Source organism: Diachasma alloeum, unplaced genomic scaffold (genome assembly GCF_001412515.2).
Source record: "Diachasma alloeum isolate Michigan unplaced genomic scaffold, Dall2.0 Dall_scaffold_00637, whole genome shotgun sequence".
NCBI classification, from domain to species: Eukaryota; Metazoa; Arthropoda; class Insecta; order Hymenoptera; family Braconidae; genus Diachasma; species Diachasma alloeum.
Window position 1 is genome coordinate 6,130 of NW_021680769.1, and position 8,755 is coordinate 14,884.

The window sequence follows — 8,755 nt, forward strand, 5'->3', positions numbered from 1 at the left end:
CAAGATTTCGGTCGAGCTGTATAAAGTCTTGGTTACTGGTTTTGGGTTGGCTGGGTTGCCGGAGGATTTGGAAGAAGTTCTAGCTCGGAAAGAAGATGAATTGGTGGAGATGATGGAGGACGAGTATCGGAGGCAGGTTGAGGATATGTAGTGATTTAAGTTTTTTTTTTTTGTTATTTGGTGATGTACTATGGAGATGAGAAATAAACAGAATTGTGATCAAACATTATTACTTCGAGGTAGGCATGCTTGTGTTGGATTTGAATTTTTTTGATGCGATTTACATGAGGATTGCTAGGGACTTTCCGTTGGGGCCGTATGTGATCAATGGTAGTGAAGCACATGCAGGCGCGTTTGCGGACGGTAACCCCTCCCCGAAGATGGCGTCGGACAGTGACTGTGGTGTTGATCGATAGTGATTTTGCATCTTTGGATGATTTAGATGTTAAAGCTTTCCACCTATCTCGAGGTAATTACTATTCTCCCTCGCCTCCCTTTTCTTACGATATAAAATACGATGAAAAATTTACGATAAATTTTCTTACGATGTGAATTCATTTCTGGTTGCATTGAAATACAGGGATATCATTCCCTCGCTATGATAACTTGACATTTCAAGGAAGTGTTGTTTTGTTTTTCGGATGATTTGCTGTATCGGGGTTTGGGTTATTGTATATCCCGTATTGTTAATGACAATATCGTTAACAATGGTAACGGGGTCCGATTTCGAGAGAATTTTTAATTGTTCCCTGCCAGGTGCCGAAATTGACCCGAAAAATATAACCTATTAACGCCTGGCTGCTGTTGGATATTGATATTCAAAGTATTAATTTCTTGCTTTAATTAATTAATTTCAAGATTGATGATGATAATGGATTATTAACTGATGATATGGTAATGATTATTTTTGTCATTCACCTTGAGGTAGCTCCACCCTCAGGTCGGACAATTTTGAATTTGTCAACTAGAAGAATTTGGGGAGAAATTCAAGTATTTCACAAGGTACTGATAATTTTTTTTTTTTTTGAATAGGTGAAAAAAACAAATTCTCAAATGTGGTCGAGTTTTCCAGAAAATTTTGAATGTAGTTTTTGGATTTGTTATAAGGGCGGAGCTACTTCAATTTATTCTATCTATGCTATATTTTGCTATATTTTGGTTATATTATGTTTGTTATATGTATATATATATAATTTTTTTTTTTAAAGGTATATGAACAATTTTTTTTTCTGATTAGGGGTGGCAGTACTTATCTCCCTACATACGTATACGCACGGCCAAGGGTTGAGCTGTTGACTGCTGGGTCTCTGCTAACTTCACATCGGTTTTCTTCAATGCTGGTGGGGGCTGAGACGGCGTGGCTGGTACCGATATTACTTCTTCAGGCAGAATCATGGTGGAGATTGGGGTTTCCATGACTCGTTCTATGGTAGGGGGTTCCCGGGGTGCAGGTTTCCCCCCCCCCCTCTCTCTCACTGCTTGGATTTCCCTCGGCAGCAAAGGGCGAGGCTGAGGAGGGTGGCCCCCTTTTGGTATGCTATGATACCCCCGATAATGGTAGCTAGCCCGAGGACGCCCGTGATGCTACAATTTGTGGCAGTGAGGATTCTGTGGTAATAATCCTCTTGATGATGCAGACCGATTTTCTCCACTTCTTCTATGGTCTGCTGCATTGAGCGGTCAAAGGTGCTGTCCGGGTCGTCAACAGGTAAAGGTTTCTGCTTAATTGATGACGTTGTTCATTTCCATGGTTAACAATAAGAGGAATAATTAATGGGATGTTGGAAGAGTTCAGCAATACTAATTTATTGTCAAATCGCGACGTTTCGCTCAGGGATAGCCAAATTTGTAATATTTTATTACTATTACTTTTGAGCCCTTAAGTTGAAAAAACACCAACCTTGTAATTTTTGATTAAATAAATATCATCAATTCAAATATTCAAATTTTAAGTATTTCATCAATCACTAATTTAAGGTATTAAAAAATCCACGGTGTTCGAGTCCACGGTGTGCGGAGTGAAATATTTTGGTGTTAAAATTAACCGAATTTCGGAGTAGAATCAACACCGGGCATTTCGTTAAACTTGGAGATGGTGTTGATCATTTTATTAACACCGAGAAGGATTAAAAAGGGTCCATTTCACACTATCCAGTGTTAATCGATCGTAACGCTCGAGTTTAACACTGAATAGTGTTATCTTCAAGATTTCACTCCGCGAGAATTTCGTTTAACACCGTACGGATGCAACACGACACCGGGCGTAGATGATTTTTTACACCGTACGGTGTGAACGTCGGTAACGCAGCGTCTCCGACGCGTTCTTCCGCCACGAGACCGGCCGGGATCTATCCGAGTATAGGTGTCTGTTGAGTGCGAGTGCCTATGTATTTATTGTGGGGCTGTCTTGTTATTATATCGGTTCAATCAACAGGATGTTTACGGAGGATGATAACAGTTATTTGGAAGATTTGAATGCATTATCAGCTGATGTTGGTCCGAGCTGGAGGCAAGAAGCGTTGAGAGAAATTCATTATTCAGATCAATCAGTTTGGGTGAAAATTCCCATCAGACGCCAGCTAGAGTATGTGGACGTGATTCACGCAGGTAAATTTATATTAGCCATTATATAATATTATTGATATTAACTTCATATACCCGGGGAATACTAGTAGAAGTTGTAATGCCATGATTTGAGGTTATATCTGGGCCTCGTATTGTACTTCGAAATATTTAACCACTGACACAGCATTTTGTTCATTCATTGACAGATGTGATGTTTAGCATAACGAATTTTTTCCAGAAAGTGTAATCTTCACATTATAATTACACGATACACACATTGTATTCTTGAAATCACCATTTACTTCTCAATGTGTATATTGTGCAATCTAATTTTCCCCATTATACGATTCAAACTTGTAAATCTAAATTATAAAATGTGGAATTCAAATGACACAAACTATAATTAGAGGGGTATATAAAATTTAGGAGTGTGAGTGAAAAAAGCCAAAACATGTTTTTTGGAAGTTGAAGAGTTTCCAATTAGAAAGAGTTGATATTTTGATTGCAAAAAAATAAATGATAATATTGAGCGAATCTGTCAATTCTATATATGACGGATTTTCTGTGAATCCAGCCACCTTTTTTTCTTCAAGGTCTCCAATAAATCTGAACAAATCTGGACTTTTATACTCACTAAAATTACTCCTCGTAAATTTTTTCAGATTTTTTCAACCATCCGTGGTAGATATAAGTGGATCCGACGAAATTTCGAAGAAAAATAGATATTTGGGGAAATTGGCCTCAGAGAAGAAAAAGTTCGGGACAAAAAATCTAGGTTTTCACCTAAATTTTTCAAATAAATTTTTTATGGTAGGTAAAGAGCGGGGGTAGAGGGTTCAAACTCCGAAATTATCCCGAACATTTCGTTTTACGCTCTCGGACTTTTTTGTTTTTCTAAAAAAAATTGGGTGATATGGTGATTCAAATTCGAAGTTTATCAATGAAAATGAAAATGGGACGGGCGTAAGCTTCGGAGGAAAAAAATAATCACCGGTAATTTTAGACTTTGTCATCAATACTAACATTTTGGCTGAATCTTTGATGTCACCCAAGATCATAAAAAAAAATTCAAATTCTTCTCACCAACAGTTCCATATAAAAGTTAGAAACTTTCAAACTGGAGTGTGATTCGCTTTCACAAGAACAATTTGCGAGAATAATTTGAAATTTTTTTTATGACGTTAGGTGTCATTAGGGATTGAGTACAAATATTAGTATTGATGACAAAGTCAAAAATGACCTAATATTATTTTTCGTCATTCAGGCCCGTTAGGTAGCGCCTACTATAGCTGTCTTGAGGGAAGCTAAATGGCGTTTAACAGACCAGGTCCGTTAAACGAAGCACAGGTATGGTTAACTCGAGTTAGCAGCCCTAGGACAATAAAAACATACAGTTTCTAGATGGGCAACCCACAAAACCTTCGTAGGAATACAACATGAAGTGTGCGGTTATCGCTGTCACTTGCTTGAAAACTCGGCGGATCGTTCACCACTAATACGATGCGCCACCGTCATTGCCGATGACATCAGGAGTTGTTATTCCGTTGCTAGGGAGTCAGTCGTAACTTGAGGGTTATATTGTCAAAATATTAGTTTAATAAAGAGATTATATTCACTTTCTCGTTATATATCTATTTTGAATAGATTATATATATATTTCTATTAAAATGTGATGAAAAATTTGAGTATGTTGTGAGAAGAAGAGGAACGATGAAAAAGAAAAGTTGTAAACTGTAGATGTTCACACGTTGATTTTCTCATGAGAATAAATTTAGAAAAATGATTAATCCTTCTTTTTATTCTTTCAATTTGTTGCAATTTCCATTTCAGGAGGAGGAAGATTTCCATTCTCATCTAGATGTTTTTTGAATGTTTTTGACAGACTCCGTGAATTACAACTTTTGCATTCGTTCTTTCGAATCTCAATTTAGGATTTTGCATCTCTTTTTCTTCAATATTTTCTCTTCACTTGTCATTTCGTTTTTCTACAGTGGGGGGGGCTTCGCCCCCCCCACCCCCCCCCCCCGGGGCCTGTGGCCCCTGGACCCCGCTTCTGCGCCCCCTCCCCTTCCCCTCCCCCTCACCTTCAACGGGCCTTCATGACAAAAAATAGTATGTGTCATACGGACCGTGACGTCGGTTTGCGATTCGTCCTGTCTTACCGACGCCTCGTGCTGCTAACTTCACACTCATCGCAAACCTCCGTCTACGGTCCTAATGACACAATATACTATTTTTTCTCCGAAGTTTACGCCGTCGCATTTCCATTTCCATGAATAAATCTTGAGTTTGAATCATCATATCACATTTTTTTTAAAGAAAAACAAAAATATCCAAATGCGTAAAAATGGAATTTTTATAATAATTTTTTTTCGTTCAAGCCTTTCATACCCGCTTTTTACCTACAATGAAAATTTTATTTGGAAAATTCAGGTAAAAACCCAAAATTTTTGTCCCAAATTTACTTTTTGGTGGTCAACTTACCCAGGTATCGATTTTTTTTTTAATTTCTTCGGATCCATTTATTTCTACCACAGATGCTTGAAAAAATCTGGAAATTCACAGAGAGTACCTTTAATGAGTATGAAAGTTCAGATATTTTTCAGATTTTTGGAGACCTTGAAAACAAAGGTCCACAGAGAATCCGTCATAAGTTGAATTGCCTCTAAATTTTTAAAGTTGTTTTCTATTCTTTATCAAAAAGTGTAGTCCGAAGCAAGAAAAATGACCGCAACCGGAGCTCTCCACCTCAATTACACGGTTCGACAAAAAAAACCGTTGGTATTTGCCCCCAGAATGGAATCAAGTGCACTTTATAAATTTTGATACGGAGATTCAGGATCTGGCCTTGTTTTATCTCTAACACGTCTAGTTTTTGAAAAAATAAATATTTAAGTTGCCGAAATGGCCGAAAATGCACATCTTTGACATTCTATAATCTGGTGATTAGGAAAAGTTATATTCCAGCAAAAATTGAGAAAAAAAGACAAAATCTAATGAACAAATTGGTGTTTCGGGATTTTCATTTGAATGGATGGAAACGGAATTAAAAAAATGTAATGAAAATGAATTTTCGGTACTTTTTAGGGTTATTGAGTGTTTTTTATTTTGTTCGATGTAGTTATCGAATGTCGTAATGAATTAGGTTAAATACTTGCTCATGGAACCAATACAAATATTCCAGAATATTAGATTAGGTTTTCATCCCCCTAGTCAAAAATACAGCTCATGTAGAGCGCTTGGAAATGGAGAAAATTTCATTCAACTTCACCCTGGCGATCCAAAGTGATTGACGAATAAAAATCCCTCATGTACTTTCTCTCCAATTGCAATGAATTTGATTTTCATATTACTTAACGTTCAATCTTTTCTGAAATTAAATAAAACTTATTTATTTTATAACTGAAACGCTCCTGTATTTTTGACTAGGGGGATGAACACCTAATCTAATATTCTGCAATATTGGTATTGGTTTCATGAACAAGTATTTAACCTAATTCATTATGACATTCGATAACTACATCGAACAAAATAAAAAACACTCAATAACCCTAAAAAGTAGCGAAAATTCATTTTCATTACATTTTTTTAGTTCCATTTCCATCCATTCAAATGAAAATCCTGAAACACCAGTTTGTTCATTAGATTTTGTATTTTTTTCTCAATTTTTGCTGGATTATAACTTCTCCTGATCACCAGATTATTAAATGTCAAAGACGTGCATTTTCGGCCATTTCGGCAACTTAAATATTTATTTTTTCAAAAACTAGACGTGTTAGAGACAAAACAAGGCCAGATCCTGAATTTACGTATAAAAATCTACGAAGTGCACTTGATTCTATCCTGCGGGCCAAGCGTTTTTTTGTCGAACCGTGTTATTGACGGAAATATTGGTGTCCGCACTTTTTTCCTTTGGAAAAAATCTTTTGGAAAAAATCTCTCGGAAAAATACTTTTTTTTCAAAATTATTTGGCAATTTTTTTTTTGGAAATAATTGTCCGGTATTAATTTTTTTGGGAAAAAATAACTTTTTTAGGGAAATAATAACTTATCCAGTCACATTTGATTGTAATTCTTTCTTGTGTGTTTCAAACGAATATCACTTCAATTGTGTTAATGGAAATAATTTTGAGCTCACGAAATTCCCAAGGATACATATATATTTGGGTATTAGCCACGGCACAATATAAACACGAAACAGTGTCATAAGTGGGGGAAATTAATCTCCAGTCGATTGTCGCTATCCCTTCCAACGTCAATTTTACTATCGCACCATTCAATACATTTCCAGCTAGAATCTAAAGCCAAAATATGCCCATTAAGTCTAAAATTTCCCCGAACTTTTGTCAAAATTATTTTCTGTACATTTTTTATGTAAAAAATGGATTCTGTTTTTTTTCTGACATTTTTTCCAAGGAAGTAAAAAAAAAAGGAATTAAATTCCGGGGAAAAAATTTTCCCAAGTAATTTTTTCCGAAACAAAAAATTCCCAAGTAATTTTTTCCGGGAAAAAAAATTTCCCAAGTAATTTTTTCCGGAAAAAAATAATTCCGGGAAATTTTTTCCGGAAGTTTTTTTCCTTAGGGAATAAGTGCGCGAACCGAAATATTGGAGATAATTTTTTTCCCAAATTTTTTTTTCTATCTAATTGTAATTACGAGTCACCATGAATAATGAAAAAAAATTGAACCCATAGATTTCGTCGAAAATTTTCTCAACTTTAGAAGAAAAAATAGTTTTTCATCTATCTTTACGTTTTGCCATAGAAATCTCGAAAAGAATGTTTCAAACGGTCATTCGGGGTCGTTCCCCACTCTTCAATTTTTTTTTTTCATTTTTCACATTGTACAGCTCAGAAAATTTATTGACTGAAGCCCATTTTCAGTATAGGTACTCTAAAAACTACAGAGGGGGAGAAGAACAAAGTTTTGACCATAAAAATTAGTATTTCCAAAAAATCTAGAGGAAGAGAGAATATAACGAAATTTTGATCTATCGATTGATCTATCCCAATTCTATTTTGATTGATCTATCGATAACGTAGGAAATTCACAAAAATTACCGATGCCCCATTCAACCGCGTGTATAAGTAGCAACTTCAAAAATTATTCCCATTATTATTGTTTAAGTAGGGGTCTTGACATTTTGCACAAGGCTTTCAAATGGATCGAATAATCTGTTCAGTAATTTTCATTGAATTTTCTGCTTTTTTTCCAGCTATGGACCCCGCCATAATACCCTTAACTCAAACTCAATTAATTTTTCTACGGTATCTCAGGTCTATAAAAAAGGTTATCTCAAAAATACCGCTATTTCCTTCGTACTCTGAGATATTCTTCAGAAACTAATTTGCTAGTTGAAGTAACATATTTTCTTTCATCTCAATTAAAACCCGGAAATTAGTTTTTGAGTCATTGCTGGAAATGCAAAGGAGATAGAAGGATTTTGGTAATAACCTTTTTTGTAGAACTCATCTTGTTCTACAGGAGAGGTTCCGAGTTCCAAGCGATTTCCTTATCAAGAAATCGCTCTCTTGCTTCAATGCTGACATTTTGTAGAAAAACACGCATGAAAAAATCCAATAGAATTTTCTAGCGAATTCGTTATAAAATTCTATTGGAATGGCAGAAGGGCCTCGGGTGATGGCCTATTGTGAGGAATTTACCTTGCATTTTTCTTGCAATAAATTCCGTTGAAAATTAAAAATTAATTCTATTGGAATTCTATAGCAATTCATAGAGTTTCTGTAGGATTTCTATTGGAATTCTACTGGAACATTGTGTTCGTTTTTTGACCTGATTCTATTGGAAATTCTACAGGCAAAATTCAATAGATTTTCAATTTATGTTAGAATTTTTTCATTCAGATTTTCGTATTAGAATTATTTTTCATAAATTTTCTAAGTTTTCTTCACTCGGATTCTTTAATGCACAACAAAACCGAATCCAGCGGTAAAAACAAAAAATTTGTGAAAAATAATTCTAATAGAAAAATCCCAATAGAAAAATTCGACCAGAAATTCAAAATCTTTTGAATTTTGCCTGTAGAATATCCAATAGCAGCTCGGCAAAAAACGAATCGAATTTTTCAGTACAGTTTGTAACGAGATTTTCTCATTACGGGTTGAAATCCCCTTAAAAAGATAAGTGAACTCTCAAAATTGTTAAAGAGAGATAAGTAGTGACACCTA

General features: G+C 35.3%; 1 long non-coding RNA gene across 1 annotated transcript; it reads left to right on the top strand.

Moving 5' to 3' along the window:
• The first annotated feature begins 383 nt into the window (after nucleotides 1–383).
• Nucleotides 384–1,940, top strand: LOC107043825. Its single transcript, XR_001461277.1, has 2 exons — nucleotides 384–469; nucleotides 1,238–1,940. It is a non-coding gene; the product is annotated as an uncharacterized LOC107043825 (long non-coding RNA).
• The last annotated feature ends 6,815 nt before the right edge of the window (nucleotides 1,941–8,755 follow it).